This window comes from Syngnathus leptorhynchus, chromosome 6 (assembly GCF_054491065.1).
Source record: "Syngnathus leptorhynchus isolate UIUO chromosome 6, UIUO_Slep, whole genome shotgun sequence".
Classification (NCBI taxonomy): Eukaryota; Metazoa; Chordata; class Actinopteri; order Syngnathiformes; family Syngnathidae; genus Syngnathus; species Syngnathus leptorhynchus.
Window position 1 is genome coordinate 11,766,767 of NC_141200.1, and position 19,425 is coordinate 11,786,191.

At 38.5% G+C, this 19,425-nt stretch overlaps 1 protein-coding gene across 5 annotated transcripts in view; it reads left to right on the plus strand.

Annotated features, from left to right (window-relative positions):
- znf469 (zinc finger protein 469) overlaps positions 1-19,425 on the plus strand; it is a 165,867-nt gene that overhangs the window by 29,202 nt on the left and 117,240 nt on the right. For all 5 annotated transcript variants that reach the window (XR_015066373.1, XM_085913870.1, XM_085913869.1 and 2 more), the window contains one exon: positions 3,234-3,287. The gene's annotated coding sequence lies outside the window, so the exon portion shown is untranslated. The remainder of the gene's footprint in view (positions 1-3,233; positions 3,288-19,425) is intronic.

The following is a 19,425-nucleotide window of genomic DNA, read 5'->3' on the forward strand; positions in this document are numbered from 1 at the left end:
GTAGAACTTTTTGGAATCATTTCAAGGGGATCGATTGTTCTCATGGCTCAACAACAATAACTGAGTCTTCATTGACTTTGAAGTGTCGGCAACCTTTCAACCTTTCTGAACTGATTTCCCACAAATTTGCGCGTCGTTGGAGTTTCATATAGAAGGTTAGAGCCGGTATTTATTTGCCAGCAAAAAAAATATGGAATTAATCAAGGGTATTGTTTATTGAGATACATCATGTCTTTTATTCTTTGATGTATATAAAACTGTGACTGACACCAAACATTGTAATGGTTTATATCCTTGTTTTATTGAAGGGCGTTTGAAGAACAATATAGTGTTATTATTATTCTCATGACTATTTTTATATGATGTCATATAGCCAAATATCAATGAGTATCAGCCACATACTGTTTATATTGCGTTGCCCGTTTCCATTCTGTATGTTTGAATGTATTTTGTGGCTATGTGAGAAAACAATGGCTTGTGGTTTAACATTTAACAAGCAGTTTAGGGATCTTCGTCAAAAGACTGGAGTAAATTTTGCCCAAATGTTTTCATTTCACTCTTCATCTGAGAGTAAGGATAAGGTGGGAGCAAATGACTTTACGGTTTTGTCGTCTGACTGTATACTATCTTGAGGAAAACGTGGAGATTGGTTGTATGAAACTGGATTCCTACAAATAAATCAGTGTCCATCATGGCTTCAACATAGAATTGCAATCAACTACGTCTTGCATGCTCAATCTGCACTATTAGCACAACAGTCCACAGTCAGTCAATGAACATATTCCTTTGTTTTTCTTCTGGAAAACCAACCGCAGCCTGATTGTATCGCTGACATAATATCACAGAGCGACATATACCGACTACAATGATTAAATTCTATTCAGTGACACAAGGTTTCACTTGACACGTTGCGTTTATATTAATCCAATAGTTGTCCGGTTCTGTGATTCATCAAACATCAAAGCCTGTCAGATGTCAATTGCTGTAGCATGTTCATTTCCATACTTTCCACCTAACAGAGCCAGGATACACAGGCTAGATCAAACTTCCAGCCTCTCCAGTTAAATGAATGTCATGTGGTCTTCAGCAAGGGATCAGGAGGTGCCTTGTCACCCTTTTTGTCTTAACAAGTAAACGGCTATTTGTCTTTGAGTTTATAAAAAAAAAAAAAAAAAAGCTAAGAACACATTAACATGTGGTGTATTTGTCTTTACCCGTTGGGTTTACAGTACGTACATTTTTTTTGATCATCGCATGCCAAACCCTTGACTGGAGTTCACATTGGTAATGTTTTCTTTTTTTTTTCTTTTTGCATTTCACGTGCTGATGCAAAATGCAGCAATGTGATGCTTATCAGCATGCAGCTGGCGTATGACTGGTTTATGCTGGAGTCAATGGAAACTCTAGTGTCCGGGTAGAAGTTATGAAACGAAGCAGGGAAAAGACTGGCTACGTGTGGTTGTAATAAAAATTTGAAACCAGGAGCCGCACACTCGTCCATCTTGGCAGGGGATCTCCGACACTGGAGAGGAAGACTAACAGCAGCGGCGTAGCCAAGCAGTCGTCTAAGCCCCAGTTCTTGCTTACCCCTGGAAACAGGTTTTCCACCCTTTATTAGATCTGATTTATAATATTTGTGAAGCACTGGGAAACACAAGTTCATGACACCATGCGTTCTTTGGCAGACAAGAGAGTTGTGTGCATTCTCAAAGGGGTAATGAGCTAAAATGGCTGCAAACAGAATGCGGGGAGCAAAAAGGGGATGTGCGTGCCAACCTCTTGAGTTTATTTCTGTAACAGAACTGTCTTGATCCAGTAAAAGACTGGAATGCTTTCAAATTGCGTATTTCATGCGCTCATTGTTCCAAGACTCCATGCACAGTGGTTTTGGAGGAGATGCAATCTTTCACACACATTCTCATCCCTAACTCTCAAGTCATTCCAAGTCTAAAGGGTAACGCACAGGCTCTGTCTGCTGCTTGGCTGGGTGTTTGGATGTTTTCATGCATATGCACTTTGTACAGTATGCGAGTGACGATGCCCCAGAGTTGAAGTTTAGACACGTGCCCTATATACTGCTGTACTAAGCACTTAATGCAGTTTAATTTGAAACGGAATGTGTGTAGCTGTTTGAACCTAATGGCAGTGCTTTCAGGTTTCCCCGCAAAATTCGGATGCAGGAAGTGGCAGATACCGAATACTGAAAAAATATTGTGCTTTAATCACATTTTGGATTTTGCCACGGTATCTATGGGCTCTCACAACATTCCATAAATTGTCCTATAAATGTTGAGCGTTAATCTCAGTTTTTTTTAAACTTCCTGTTTAAATAACAATGTGAAACAAAATAATACCTGACTAACCTGTCTGTGAAATGCTATCCAAATTCCGACAAGCATCGGAAGGACTTTCACTTCAGCTACTTAAAGCATTTTTGACGAGGATAAAACCAGGAAACTTTTTTGCTCATAGTTAATTTTTTTTAAAGCACCTCTTTAGCACCTATTAACTCATTTACAGCCATATAAATGTCATGGGTCAATTTTAACTGTGAATGACTTCAATGGTTATAGGCAATTATTTGTATTTGATTGTGAGTGGCATTTCAGCCAAGATGGTCGTGATACCTGTCAGAATGAATGTTTCTAGTCAGTCCTGTTAGGATTGCTCAATGTTAAATCAATAACTTATTCTTTTCAATAGGATTTTTTGACACGACGACCTTTGTAGCCCAAGTTTAAACCTGTCCATGTATCTTGTCATCGCTCACTATCTTCAAGCCCTCATCAAAGTCTTTCTCAGCATTCTGGTTCTTCAGATGACTCTGGGTTTTAAGGTCACATCATTGTCTGTGGCCGTTTCTAGAATCTCCTTTGTACTTGTGCAGCAGGTTTTAATTAAAAACGTTCCGCTTCATTGGCTTGCAAAGTCAAAGACTAATGCTTGTTCTTCCAATTGTTCTGACAAATCTCTTAATATATTTGGTTTGCTCATTTGTTTGTTTTAAAATGATCTCAACTTGGATTTCACATAAGCAAAATGATTAGCTTAGTACTTCATATTACATATGTGTTTTGTTCTTTTTCATCTGAGAGGTAAAATAAATAAATCTTCAATTTTACAGTGGAGCGAATGGGCACTGCAGATCTCTGTACATGTCCTGAAGATGACCCAGTGTATTGGCAGAGTACTGCAACAGCTGCATAACATATTCTCTCTTTTCTTTCTTCCAGTTCCAGTTTTGACCTTCGATTCAACTGACTTGCCAAAGACCAAAAGACGCAGCGGTATGTTTCAAGTCCATTTTCAAGAAAGTTGTTTGTGCCTTGGTATTAAATATTGAATCGCACCTAACAGGAAGCAGACATAGACTGACACGCATGCACGCACACACACACACACACACACACACACACACACACACACACACACACACACACACACACACACACACACACACACACACACACACACACACACACACACAGTCTGTCTGCTTGCCCCTACGGTATGGTTTTAATTTTAATCCATAGTTCCACTTCTCTCCACCTACCACAGTGTGTGAATCGGATGCAGAGTTTTAATGGCTTTTTCTGAGCTTTAATTACACACAAGATGTTTTTTTTCCCCAATGCAGGATGTGGCAACTTGTGTGAATGGATGGTTTTATTGGTCTCGACTCGTACACAACTAGAGGTGAGCAGTTGGTGATCTGCTCTCAATGTGGCCGGCAAACAGTGCAAGATTTGTACGGCTGTGCACATTCGTGTGAGTAATACGAGGTGGAATCAATTAGAGATGTGAATTAACCCTGGAGGTTGGTCATTGATCCCTAGAGTTCTTTATCACGGTTCTGCTCTGGAAGTCTCTTTTTGGCAGCCTGAATGCATGCAGTGCCGCTCAAAAGGGCTATTGGACCCTCTGTTCTGTAAATCATCCCATGACTCAGAAGAACTACTCGTGAGTTGTATAAATCAATGGGAAAAGTTGTTGAGTTTGGTTTGGTATCCACTCTAACTTCTTGATATCCCCCTGTTGGTGAATCCCTTCCAGCAGGAAACCCCGGAGGCTACTTCAGGACAGGTTGATGGAAGGAATTTGAAAGGAGGCCTATTAAAAAAAAAAAAAAAACAGACAGAATAGCACATAGAAGCAGACAGATACAGACTTAAAAAGTTGTAGAGAAAGAGAGCAGGTGAGAGAGAGTTGAGGAACGTTCCACCAAGTCAGACGAGGGGATATGAAAAATGACGGTTGCAAAAAGAGCACAAGAAATAAAAAAAGGAGGTGTGGAAATTTGAATGGAGTGGAAACTGGGCTTGAGGCCACTCAGCAGTTCCTCCAGAGCCCTGCCAGAGCAATTAGCCATCAGGAGTTAAGAAAGTGAACTTAAAAAAAGTCCAGCAAGGGTTTGCTGGGATTTGGATGGTGTTTTAAGCCCTAATGTGGGAATGCTTTTGTATCCTTGGTCTTTTTTTTATGAAGAAAGACAGAGTTTGTCTGTCTTTAAATGGGATCAAAGCAGCTCAGGTGAAGCATTCTACCCGCACGCACACACACTGACACACGACAATACATTCTTAATAATCTGGCGTGTATTTAGGGAAAGCGCTTACTTTACTCATGTCTCCCTAATAAAAACTTTTTTACTTTTGAGAAAACTCTTGGACCTGTTAAATATTGTAGGTGAGTTGTTTGAAAAATACAAATACATTTAACAAGTTGTGGTCTTTTCTGAGGCTGTGTGTTCAAAGTAACATGGCTGTATATGCTTTTAAATTACTCTATATGTACTTTATATAACAATTAATTGCATTCTTTTAAAGCTGTAATTAGCCTAAATAGCCAGAACTGACTGTCATAATGGCTATGGTATGCTTTTTGTGATTTGCAGTTTTATTTAATCCGAAAATGTCGTTTTGCGAGGCTTTCAGTCATGCATATTCATTTTTCCCCCAATTAAAACATGAATGAATTTGAGTATTTGTGTAAACACATTGATTAATCAGTGGCCCACATTTGCGGGAGTATTAATTATAGCACAGTCTGCCTTTCACTGGCTTGTGTAGCCCATTGGGGCAACTTAGCAATCAAGAACGGAAGCACTCTCTCATAGTGGCCAGGCAGTAGCTCTACTGTTAAAGGCATTTGGACCTTAAAGCTTTGTTGTTTATATAACCAAGAAAAAGCGGAAACTCCCTCGTGGCTCTTTTAAAAAAAACAGATGCCGGAGAGTTTTGCTTTGACTGTTTCATGGTTTATTTGCTATGCAGGAGATTATGGCGTTTCCTCTTTGACATGAATCTTTCCTCACTTTATATAAATCTGACTCAAAATGTGGATTGATATGTAGTTATACAAAGGTAAAGACTAATTATTAATTGGTTGTTTTGACAAATGGTGGTATGTAAAAAAAATAAGAATCTGTCACCTCTTAACTGCACAATTGGTAATTGCTAAAAGTAGGACAATTAATTCTGCTTTTTATTACTTAAACTGTATGCGTTTAGCAATAGAATAGTGACTCTTTCTTACGTACTGCTATAGTTCTCTTGACAAAAAAACTCGAAGCGAAATTAACGCACAACACAAGAATGAATTTTGCTTTTGTGATATCACACATGATGATAGCTTGAACACTGTGGTTTCTATTTTTATGCCCAGAGCAATTTTAGGAAAAGGTGCGGTCTAAATCAGCGCAGTGGCAGGTTCGACCTTGTCTTGGTATTTTAGACACGCGAAAGCAGGTGCAGCCGGATTAGCCCTAACTCTAAAAAAAGGGTGTTTTGCGCCATTGTGGATGTGCACACAGCTGACTTCATCTGCCACCAATAGAAGAGGCTCCTCATCTTTCCTTTAAATGCAATGCGCAAGGGGCGCACTGATAGTCCTTGACATGACAGAAGAAGAAACCGATTGGCAGGCACGGGGAGAACATGCAAACTCCACACATGGAGGGCCGGAGATGGAATCTAACCTGCACACTCCGAACTGTGAGGCAGACGTGCTAACCAGTGCCAGTCCATTGCTAATATTGTAGGACCTCATCCGATTGTCTTGCACTTCTATCTTTATGGACCCGTTTCATTTCTCAAAGGGTTTTGTTTCTGCCTTATGGCTGACACATAATTGAATAATTGGATTTCTAACAATATTTCTCACAAAAATGGAAATGATACAATTAATATATATATTAACCACCATTTTATAGGTATGGAATATACAATGAAGATACTAAATATACATTCGAAGTATTGAAGTGGAATCTTGTTAATCTTGGAATCTTTCTTGGATTTGTTGCATCATGGCCATTTCTCGACATGACCTGAGCTGGCAATTTTAGGGTCTGAGATATTGATAGATGACAGATCTACACCTTTGGAAGTGCTGGATGCATTTTCCACAGTGATGCAATAATTGAAGGAGTGTGTTTTGATATTGAGCTGGCCTCCGCCTTTGTTTAAACAGCAGTCACTTATCATTTCCATTTCTGTGTGAGAGGGCCGTGCATTAGTGGCAGAGGAAAATGAATGACCCATTTGTGTTTTTCTAAAAATCAGCATTTTCAAGAGTACCTCTACCCAATATAGCCCTCACAGACTGCATCACATGCACAGGCGAGGTAACTGTCTGCGGCCATGCAGTGGATTAGTGTAATTTCATTGTTTCATTGACAGTGTGTTTTTCATCATTTCTTTTTACACTTGGAGAAACTACTGTCTTATGTCTTATTTATCAACACTCGGGCAAAAAAATACAGTGATTTTACTTTTGGGCCATATTACCGAACACTAAGGCTACAGCCGAGCAATGAATCAATCTGTTTCTTTCTGTCAGTGACACTTAAGTGTGTTTTCCGTTTAGTCTGACTGAACGGTTTTGGCAGGAGCACTATAAATTGTTGAGTGATACACCTAAAGTGAAATGATGATGAAATCCTTAATGTGCTCTAGTAAAACCGATGAAATTAAAGTCAAACACACAACATAAAAGGTTATAACACCCAAAAGCAGTAGGAATTGAGCTGCAATTGAACTATTCCATCATTTTCTCCTCTGATTTCAGTCAGCCAAGACACACATTGCAACTTTTGTTCTTAATACTTAAGTCCCCAGCCCCTCAAGAAGTGTAGTACCGGTAATTGTAGTATTTAACAAACTTCACGTCATTTAAAATTAGTGTTTTATTTGGCATGGCAGCAGCTTCCCATTGGTGTATGTGTGTGTGTGTGTGTGTGAATGGGTGAATGTGACACATTTTAAAGCTCTTTGGGCACCTTGTAGTGTAGATAAAGAGCTATATAAGTGCAGTCCATTTACCATTACCATTTAGGCCCAATTCAAACTCGGGTATGACCTATTATGGATTTTTCTATAAACGATAACGGAGTTCAGGGTCAACCGATGACCAATGTGAGCTGCCAATTTGATGGCCGATTGTTAGGGCCGATATCTTGAAGTTTTGTGCTTTATTTACACACTAAAATGTCACACTAATGTGTAATGACGCTTAAAATGTTTGTTTTTCGTTATTTTTAAAATTTCAACTCAGCTTGAAGCAAACATGAGTGACGTAACACTTAACATTTAAGATTATTGCGTTCCACTTTGTCTTTTACTTTCCTCACCACATTTCTCAACTTAACATCATCATTAATTGAACACACAAATCAATAAATTTAACATGTATGAAATCTGTAAAAACATATAAACATATATAAAACATATAATACATATATAAAACAGGTAATGTAAATAAATAGTCAGTCAATGTTGACTTTTTCTTTCTTTCTTTCTTTCTTTCTTTCTTTCTTTCTTTCTTTCTTTCTTTCTTTCTTTCTTTCTTTCTTTCTTTCTTTCTTTCTTTCTTTCTTTCTTTCTTTCTTTCTTTCTTTCTTTCTTGTGGCTCGTTTGCCTGCAGCAGTTTCCAATGTCATCATATCATCAAACCTCTGGGTAAGCCCAATAGCTGTTATCAAATGTAGGATTATCAAAATAAATGTAATTATTATAAATTATTATAATAATAACTTATTGGGAGTCAATTGCTTGATTAATCTTTGCATCTCTACTATATTTGATCGACTATGTGGGTATTTTACCAGTTTTTATTTTAAATCATTTTACAAGTTATTATTCTTTTTTTTTTGTTTTACGCTGACTTGTGAACAATCAGAGTTACGAATGACCTTCAGACTCTTTATATATCCAGTGACGGGAAAAAAATGGAGCAATGAATGTCAAATCTCTTAGTACCTCTACACGAGGAACAGTACACCCATGCTTTCTCTCATGCAACATAAACAGAATTTGTTCTGCTAGTCACAAATTCATCCCTTCTACATCACAATGTACTGAAATCCAGCTCACTCACAACCCTAATGATGATCGTTATTCTATAATACTGCGGTCCAAGATTATTTCCCTCCATGACGTCATACTTATGAGAGCTAGCACCTCCTCTTCCCAGCACAGCTGTTGTTTAACCAAAGTGATATCATTACACTAAAACTAACAGAAAGTTTCCTAGGATTGTAAATGCTTGCTACTTAGCATTTGCAACTCGTGAGAAATACGATCTGAATAATTTCTGGAGTGGCCGCCCAGGTCACCTGTGGGCATCCTCCCCTCCCTTCTAGTGTCCTTCATCTGCCCACCCTGATCACACGTTGTTATTCATTGCTTAGACATGTTTCTGCCAGCACAGTAGCACATAGTTAGGACGTCTACTTTGCAGTCAAAGGTTCTGGGCTCAAATTTCCACTTGGACAGTTCTTTGTGGAGTTCTCTCCCTGACTGTATAGAATTTTGCGGATACTTTGGTTTCCTCCTGCATTCCAAAACATGCATGTTAGGTTAATTGAAGACCCCTAATTCGCCCCAAGGTCTTAACAGATGCTTGCCAAAACGTGTCCAAGAATTGATTGCTGACCAGCCCAGGTTATACACCGACGTCTTTGCAAAGTCAGCTACTGCAAGATCTAGCTCACCCATGACTGAGAGCACGAAAAGCTGGAGAAGATGAAGGGTTTGCTAGGTTGAAAATCCCAACATTTCCTCTAGCTTCCTTGAGGGGTATTGTTATTTTTGGCTGATAATGAGCCAATGACTGATTTAACTTTCTGGTGCATTTTATAGTCGGTTGTCTTTGTGAATAGCAATTTTGTTACACGACAGAGAAAAGTATTTCCTCATAACAAAACACAAATAACTATTGTTGGACTGCTTTAGCACTAGATATGTTACGCTGCCTCTTCACAGCCGTCACTGTTTATTTACATGTACGTGTAATGTTTTGGAATGTTTAGGCAGACGTGTCAGGAATTAAGGGCTGGGTGATTAGCAAAAAAATAATAACCATGATTAGTCTGATTGATTTCAAACCTTGATATCTGTTCAACTACTCAAAACTACATCATAGCCTCATGGCCACTCATTACGGAACAGTGAATGCTATTATTTTTCTTGAGTACAAAAGAACCCTGTAAATTGGACTTTCATGCATCCACATCTTTTTGCTGCAATTTATTTTTGCTGCAGCTTCTTCATCGTGTGCAATCAGTGAATTGTCTCCCTTATCTCTTTTTATTTGATCGTTTTGTTGTTCTATTTTTTATTTCTTTTCTTTTTTTAAGTACTTATTAAGACCTTAAGTATCATATTTTGTCCATGGATCCTCAAAAAAGCAATGTTAAAATATAACTTGAAAGAAGAAGCAAAAAATAATGAGAAAATAAAATAATAATATACTAAAATATCAGTAATAAAACATAGTAAATACAAACAAATATGGGCTGATTGGCATTTTTTCTGCACGCAGCCTTGCATGCAGAGTACAAAAATCAATATAAGAATAGAAGAAAGTTGGGTCTATTACATGTATCTCAAGAATGTGTCTTTGAGTTATTTTACCCGTCTGCGCATGTTCCCACAGCTTTTTCCTTTGATTGTGATGTTTTCGAGTTCAAGGGAAGCCAAAATCGAAATGAAATTTCATTTAATTGCACATCCCTTCCGGAATCTCAGCATTCTACTGAGCACACCTGTGTAAATGCAATTGTGGGGGGCATATCATGAGTTGGCGCAACACACGATCAACACAATGTTCCCCTCAGCCTGTAAAGAATCAAGTTACATATTTCCATCAAGCTTACAATAACATCAATGCATTGCATCCGGATTGGATCTCCATGTATTTATCAGACAACTTTCAGTTATCTGCTAAAAACATGATATTCTTTAGACAAGTTTGTCAATGCTTGATTTGTTATAACAAAGTGATGACAATGTTCTTTTCACCCTATTGTGTGTCCTCACTCATATTCAAACCATTTGCAAATTTTTACTTAAGAGAAACCATGTGTGTGAAGGGCGGTTTTGGCCGTCCAACACCAAAATAAAAGAAACGATGTTACCAAACAACCAAACAAATGAAACAGAAAATTTAAAACTATTATAATGTAATGGGCAGCCATGGAAAAATAACTCAAAGAGATGATTGTTTCGGGCATTTTAATGATACAGAAAGCCTCATTGTCCAATTTCTTTGACACAATATTCAGAATATAATACTCCGACTGTTTCTGTAACAGACATTATTGGAAACCTTTGAAAATTTTGATCTTGGTGAAATACAGCTCTCAAGAACTCAAACAAGTTAACTGTAGCAATGGCACATACTGGTTAGCTCTGCAGCCGATGGCAGTAACGTAGAAGGAATAATGCAACCCAGAAGGCAAATTGGGTGAGATGTCTTCATATTACTTGGAAAGGGTAACATTCACATCAACCATAATTAAAACGGCAAGGCATCTTTATTGACGCATTTCATACACAAAGGAACTCAGTGAGCCTCAAACAAGGAAAGACACAACACCTACAAGCACCTAACATCATTCAGGAGCAAAAAAAAAAAGGATTGTGCAGAAACAAAACATACATTGACAACACTTGGGGCTAACTTCACTCATGTTGGCAGCTAATTCCATTTGTGAGCCGCACAAACAGCTAAATGCAAGCCTCACCGTGTTTGCATTGAATTTTGGGCTCCACTCATTGACTCAAGTTTGCAGATATCAGAGCCCGGGTCTTTATTAGGTAAGTCATTAGGGAGGTCAAAATCATAAGGCCTCCATGGCGCCTGTTTCACTCATGCACAAAAATTATACGTCCTGATTTAGATTTTCGGACGTTGGCATGTCTTTATGTCAGTCTTACCTTAGTAACGGCTTCGAGAAAGTCAATGTGTGACCAATTTTGTGGAAACAAGAAGGATCAACTAGTTTGTTTCATGAAAAACAATGACTCTGGCGACAAGTCTTAAAAACAGCACATAGACTTTTATCACTTTCTTTTAAGTTTTTTTGTGAATTGTTCATGCTGCTCTTACTCTCACTGTTGTGCTGTAATGATATGTCATTATTTTGATCTGTTTCCTATTTATCTCCTCTCTCTCGTGCTACACTTTATGTGTCAGCCGCAACTTTCTTCATCATGGCCCAGCCAGCATAGCACATTGGAGACTCGGTCTGTGGGTGGGAAGCAGTTGCATGCAAGGCACACTTTGGGCCGCGTGCCGTGGACTTTTCTCCCCCCGTAAAGTCTCTGTAGCCTCCCCCCTTGTCCTCCAATCAATCCATTTTTCTCTCCTCTATCCTCACTCTCCCTTTCTCACAGTTCCTGCACTAGGGGAAAAACTTATGGTGTGGTTTATTTGTTCTGGTTTGGTGTCAGTTCTCACATGTCCTTGGCAGGCTTTCATACCTCCATGACAGTAGCCTGGATTGCGAGGGATTATCATGATATAGTGTGCACGTGTGAGTCCCCCTTGACAGTTCATGCCGGTGTCTTTGCAACGGAGTGTGGTTCAAGGTCAGAAAAAGAACATGTGTGTGAGATATAGCTTGTCACTGTTACTGTTGGAGTAGCAAAGTGCTTGACTGCCAGTGTTCTAATGCTGCCACAGAGCTTTGTTCCCCAGCAGTCAGGCTCATCTCTTCTCCCCTCTGCCTCACCTTGTGAGCATCTGTCTTGTTTATCTTTCTCCACTGGGAAAAAAGCTCACTGACCTTGTCAGGGATAGTGTGAGGCCAAAAATTCAACTGGTGATTTGAGGGGAATGAACGAGGAGACAAAAATGAGCAGAGGCTTTGGGACATGAAGTTGAAGTGAGAGGCAGAGTCTTTCCATCCAAGTCTTTCCACTAATCCTAAATTGCAGCCACTGGAAGACAGCATCCTTCTCGAAACATGTGTTCACCATTAATCTACCCATTGTGAGAGACGGTCTGTTTTCACCAGAGAGAAAAATGAGAACGTAAAAAAGTTGCCCCTAAATCCTTATACTATTCACATCACATTTAGGGACATGAAATGGTTCTATATGTACTTATATTGTTTAATTTGAGGAGTTTTAAGGGTTTACGCATAAATAAACCAAGTTGAAGTTTCAAATGTGGCATTGTTCAGCAAAAAGACAAAATGCAGCTTCTATTTTTCCAAAGAGAATGACTTTCATCTGTTGCAAAGAGTAAACTTGAATATAGCTTTGGTAAATATAGTTGGCTCAAATATTGTCTTTCCAGCCACAATTTGAAATGAGTTATTCAGGACCAGCAGTGTGTCACGAGTCAGCAAAAACAGTCTGTTTCTATTCAGTGAGGAATGACCTCTTTGTCTACTTTCCAAAACATCCATTGAAACATTTTTGTAAACCATTTTTTACTTTTTGTTTTTTTTCATTATCTTCCCTGGTGGCATTGCTGCATACGCCATAAGCCTATGTGACTTTTTCTATGAACAGGAAAGTATTCAGGGTACCTAGGTCATGTTGACCAGCAGTCACCGACAGCCACTCTGATATATGAGTTGGATGTAGATGGGGAGAGGATTTGCTGTTGGGAGGCACATAAAACATGACAAAAGCGGCATTAAATATATCTACGTCACATTTGCGGTCAAATTTACAACATGCCCTAGGGAGATGTTATTGCCAATTCTTTTTCTGTAGCACATTTCATAAGCCAAGCATAAGATCAATGTGCTTTAATACGGAAAGCAAGATGACAATACATTTAAAATGTTTATTAAAACAGACGAATGATAAACAAACAATAGAATAAGGATGGTAAAAGTCTGGAATAAGAGATATATTGTAAGATTAAATAGCAGCACCATCAAAATATTTAAAACAAGTAAAAATTCAAATCGATTCTGTACTTAACCTGGAGCCAATGAGGGGAGTTTAAAACTGCAGCAACATAGAGCATGCATTCTTTTCGTTATTTGAATATGTTTCTTTGAGCCACTTTTTGTAACTCATGACTATGAAGTTGAAAAATATCAATAGTATTGTTTCCAAATGTGGGCATAATATGAGCCATACATATGGTCATAAATCAAAGCGCCTGCTATGCTAAAGAGGCACTGGTAAACTTTGCATGCTAATGTCCGCCACTGACAAGTCGGAAAAATTCCCCAAGTCTGATTATTATGAACAATAATGATGCTTAATATAGATGGCAGAAGAAAGACCTCTCTTTTCACTTATAACGGTAAATGCCCCAAGTTTGGTCGATTTGAATTGACGACCTTGTCATCTGACCCTCCATTCATTTTTCATAGAGGTTTGCCATGATGCTCAATGAAAGGCCTACATAGACACTGAGCATCCTGCAGGGCTGTGAGCTTCAAGTAGCAGTCCAAATATACAAAGTTATTCTCAAACAACACATGCCTGCCAACGACAACACTCATATTTATTTATGTATTTATCTAGATTTCCTGTGTACTAGTTGAGATGTTGGGCGTTGTGGGCCATGCTATCTGAGGCCCATTTGACAAGTCCTGGCGACGCCGTGCTGTATTGCATTAGGCTGGGTTATTTATCCCGGCGACTCATAATGCTGCTGCTGTCCAGTCGAGCTGGCAGCTTGGCTCACATACTCCCGCTACGAATGTTTTGCTCTGCTGCAGCCCGAGGGTTTACTCTCCACGTGCCTGCATAAGTTATTTGTTGTAGTCAAGACTTTCTCCCTGACTGGTGCTAATGTGGTTTTTTTTTCTATATTTGACAGGAAAGGAAAAGGAATGTAACTATATTGATGGACCCGCATGGACACATTTAGGTTTCTTAAGTTGTTCATTAAGTTGTGTGCAGTCTTGGAAGAATATGCATATCAAAATTTCTTGGGGGGAAAACGGTATGTAAAAAAAAAAAACAACAACTTTATTTTAGGGCTGAGTTCAGAGATTTTTAGACAATGCTTTTGCATCTCTTTCCTAAGTTTGAAAATGGGATTCATGATTCAGAAGAACCTTTCTGTATCACAAGTCTATGAGTGCAATGAAGGGATGATTTGAGAAAAGTGTGAGCCAGCTCTAATTATAAGCTTTATCAAAAAGGAATGTTTTAAGCTTATTCTTAAATGTAGTCATGATGTCTGTCCACACAAGAGAATGATATCAAATTACTCGGAGGTCAAAGATAAACACTCAAAAGGTTGATGGTTTAAGATCTGACCATTTTTTATTGAACACATACAATTTTAGAATTTCTAAGAGCAATTTATCGAATACAATTTGTTTAAGCTGGATGATATATTATAAACTGAATAAATATTGATCAAACTGGAATAACTGCCTCCATTCAACCTATACCACTGATCCTCACTGTGTCCTCAGTGAGATAGCTGGATCTTATTTCAGCTGACTTAATGCGAGAGGCAGAAGTTAACAACATATTAATGCAATTAAAACGTACATTAATGAAATGGCTTTACCGTTTGTTCCTACTTGTGTTTGTTTTACAAATATATGTCAAGGTTGTGACAAGGTACTGTTCCATGGCACAGATAAAACATTCAAACATTCCCATATCCTTTCTACATACGTCTCCTGTTTATAGCAAACGTCAAATCCAATTCGTCACGGCAAGGTAGCTTTATTTATACAGCACATTTCATACACAAAGTAACCCAATGTGCATTATACATAATTTAAAGTACATTTAAAAGCATTTACAAACAAAAGTAGTCGAGAAATTAAAACTACAAAGCGTCAAATGTTATTGAGTCAAGACAGCGAGTTGATTATTTGATTTTGGAGGATTTGTGAGTTCATCAATGCCAGCAAATATTGTTGAATTGAATGATTTCAGGAAAAAAAAAAGTCTTGCCCTTGCTAACTCTTTGTTAAGATTACAGAGGCATTGTCTGTACCCGTCAAACTGAATTTGGAGTTTAGTTTGCCAGTTGCGCTCTGACATAGAGCAAATGTGTAACATCATAGCCTTAATTTTTTTTTTTCTTTTACAGTCAGCACTCCTGACGCTTTGGTTGCATGAAACAGACTGAATTTAGATTTGACCTACACGCAGGCAGACAGATTCCGCGCTTCCCTGATACGGTGATATGTGGAGATATTTTGGATTACTCAACTGCCTTTTTAAGCACAGGCTTACGTTTAGTAGCTGGTCATAAAGAAGAACGTTGAGGTAGTTCATATGACATTGTTGACCAATTTATGCAAGCTTTTTGCATTTAGTGAATAATACCTCCCAAGACAGTGCTGTTGTTTTAAGCACCACTTCAGGTTTTTTTTTTCTAAAAAAAAAACTTGTCAGCGTGATTACAACATGTGTCTTTTTGCACAATATCTCACTCAGTTGATTCTATTTTCAAGTTCCATTGTTGGATTTATAAAATATGAGCTATGAAGGGATCTTGAATGTGAGCCGAGCATAAAGTGGCCTCATCGTGATTCAGCCATGGCTAACTGGGATGCTTCGTGTTGGCAATGCATGACAGAAGTTTGACTAGGCTGATCCTCCATGACATTGCCGTTCCCAGCCAAGTCCCAACTCCTAAACTACAAGTCAAATCTCAATTGTTTTCCTTTTTTCAAGTCACAAGCACTCAAAATGTTTCAAGTCATAAGAACCCCATCTCTGGTTGTAACCAATTTTTATTTTAAGTAGTTGAAAAAAGACAAGCAGTTCAAACCATCTCTTATTGCTGCTGACATAAAACAACAACACCAACCCAATGATTAGATGAACTTAACTTCAGTTATTCACATTCAGAGTCGTCTTGTACGCGATGCATTTTCTTGTCAACATATTTTGCACGCAAAGAACAAACCTCAGTCATTTTGAACCCAAAGGACTTAAAATACACCATCATGACTGAACAGTAGCTTGTTTGTGTTGCTCAATAATGCTTAATCAACAATCCAGAGCAAACTATAGTCTGTCATTATCCCAAGGAGTGTGCCAGTTTGGCACATAGTGAAGACTGCTGTCTGTTTCAAACAGGAACTGAGTGAGACTGCATCATCCATGCACGACGCGTGCCACACAGTCTGCAGTGCAGGTCACAACATGTCCACAAACACAAGAGCACACACATACATCCATACATACACACTCATACACTCTTCATGCCAAGTGAACGTGCAAACTAAACGCAAAAGTGCAGCAGTACACGTGAACTAATTTACAGCCATGCACAGAGATTTACTGCATGCATCATTTAAATATAATAGTGGAGTCTTGTGGTTGAGATGAGTAACGTAAAGAGAGATTATTCACGACTTGGAGAAAGTGCTGGATACTGCAGGAAGACATCTTTATTTCATTAGGCAGGATAGGAATAGTTCCACAGGGCCCGAAGGCATTTATTACACAAAGACTGGGCTCAGTAAGGCTTCTATAGGAGGCACAACACATAACATTAACTAGCTCCTCATTAGTTGGGGTATTCTGGTCAGACAGGGAATCCTGATCTTGTGTGTCTTGTTCAATAATAGCAACACGCGCATATGTTTACTCTGTCCTCAGGTCTCTCCATGTATTTGTTGCCTCTTTGCGTTGTGTATTTTTTCTGAAAACATCTCCACAGAAGAGGGTAGGCGCGTGCAAACAGACTTGCGCACGCACACACACACACACGCTCTCGCGCAAAAAGAGTTGTGCTTTTGTGTTGATGGTTCACAGGAGCTGGGAAGTGAGCATTTTTTTTTTGTATTATTTTTCTTTTAGCTGTTTGATTCCTTCCACATGATGGAAGAGAGGCTATGGAGAGACATGCTGTCATGAAGTGATGGATGATGCTCTTTCATAAGGCCATCATGAAATTAATAGGCAACCCTGTGAGCATTGGAAGCAGCAAGCAAAACGAGGACGACCTGTACTTCCCAAACATCAACTAAGTGTCAAATTGAAAATGTCAGCAATTAAAAAACAAGTGGTTATAAGGGTGGTAACATTTGCTGCAGTGGTGATCAAAAAAGACAGCAGACAGCGGGGGCTCAGGTCAAAGCCAGGACAAATAGACTTTCAGCAACACTCAAAGAGGGACGAATACTTTAGATATTTGAACAGCATGATGCTTTTGCATCAAGTTTTGGTGGAGTTTGTGAAGGGCAGCTTTCCTGCTATATATCAACGACAATCCTCACACATCTTTCCAACAGATGCGGTTAAAGTTTAATGAACCGACGAGCACCAAGACAAAGAGACTACATGTTCTCTGTCTAATTGGCTTATTTGATTTGGAGATTTTTATTTTGTTCTCCATCTGATGTCAGACCAAGGATGTAATGGAGAATGAGTCAGAGCTTGAGACAAAACTCCAAAAAGAACGGTGAGGACACCAAGTCACTGCAACCATACAGTTCTGCTTTTCATTTACTTGGAGCTCATCATTTTATGTCTTGGCTGCAATTTGCTTAAATTCATTTTCCTGAATCAAATTGGATGAGTGCGCATGGTTGAGTGTCCTGGTTGAGGTTTGTTTTTTTCCTAACAAAACAAAATGGCAGTCAGACCGCCCATTGAGACCCTTCACTCTGCTTTATATTAATGCTAGACTATGGATAGGTTTTAGTCCTAGCCCACAACTTAAATACATTCATTTTTTGATAAATGGTCTGCTGATTGTGCAAAAACGCAGGAAGGTAATAAGAAGTAACAAAGCTCTTCTCTCATCGCTTTGGGCTGATGTTGAGAATTCAGTAAAAACTTTGCTATTAAATAGTGACACCAGTATGGTAAAACCATAACTCATTGGTTTTGAAAGTATCATCATCTGCTCCTCTCGCGGTTAGTTGAGACAAATGGCTGACGCTTGTCGTTCACACTGACACGCATGCACACGCAAATGCAAACACACACATTCACCAAGAAAACAAAATGCTGTAAAAGGTGACAGAATGATTAGGGTTAGGGTTAAATCAGTTGGGATTGTTTGTGTGTCTACAACTATTTTTAATCAAGTGTGTAAGCCTGTGTGTAGGGCTATAGGATTAGTGCAAGGCGTTTTGCAGAAAAAAAAACCTCTCCAAATCATGTTTTGGGCAAGACACCAAGCAGAAACCACAACCTTGTGAAGCTATGAATTCATAATTGAATAGCTCTGGAAGGTTGTGGTTCCTGTGTAAATTATTAGCAGAAAGTCTATCACTTTGGGCACACAAAGAAAGTAATGGCAATGACAGTTTTTATGACTGCGCTGATAATAGTTGGAAGACTCCAGATCCTTAATCTTTAATTGAAGAAAAAAAAACGGAAAAGAGGGTTTGATACTGCTGTGTCTTGAGAGAGTTTTCTTGAACACTGACATTCAGTTTTTTGAGCAAAGATTAAATGAGTGTACTTTTTTTGTGTGTGTGCATATTATTATATTTTTTTAACTTTTTGCATTCGTTTCCTCTTCCTCCTCTCATTCTTCAACAGTACTAGCATTGATTGAAAAATAATACATGAATTAAAAAATGAAGATTGAAAATAGTTTGCTAATCTTTGTAACTACTGAAGAAAATATTAGCCATCGCGTACCGGAATGGTTACTGTTCACATTTGAATTGGTACGGTTTCAGATTACCATTACCTGGGAATTTCGGAATCTCTGGTCGTCTGTATCAATTTTCGTACGTTGTGTGTATTTGATCGTGGTAAATACATGCTCATTTATTTAGTAATAAAATGTAGCAATGTGTCAATTTAACGTTTATTTAACAACATAATGAATTCAAAATAAAATGAGGATGATCTCTAGTCTTATTTATTCTTTTGATTTCAAGGCTAAATGTTTGCAGTCTAAAGCATAACTAAAGGTATTGGCCACGTAGTTTCAATTCTTTTGTGTAGCAGGCATCTCATGGGTAGCTTACTTGAAACGACCAAATTCTGTTCTCTCATGCTTCCTTTACTTCCCTATCTCATCTTTTCAAATAAGATGAACAGCATAATTCCAAACTTTTAATAACATAGCTGACTCATTTTCCAGTCACTCTTTGTCTTTATATTTTATGAGAGCAACACATTTGGAGTCCTGTCCAACTCTCCAATGAAATTAGTTCTGATGTGTGTCGTAAAGCAAACCAGACATATGATCCTTTTTGCATCAATTTGTTACTTTTTTTTTTTT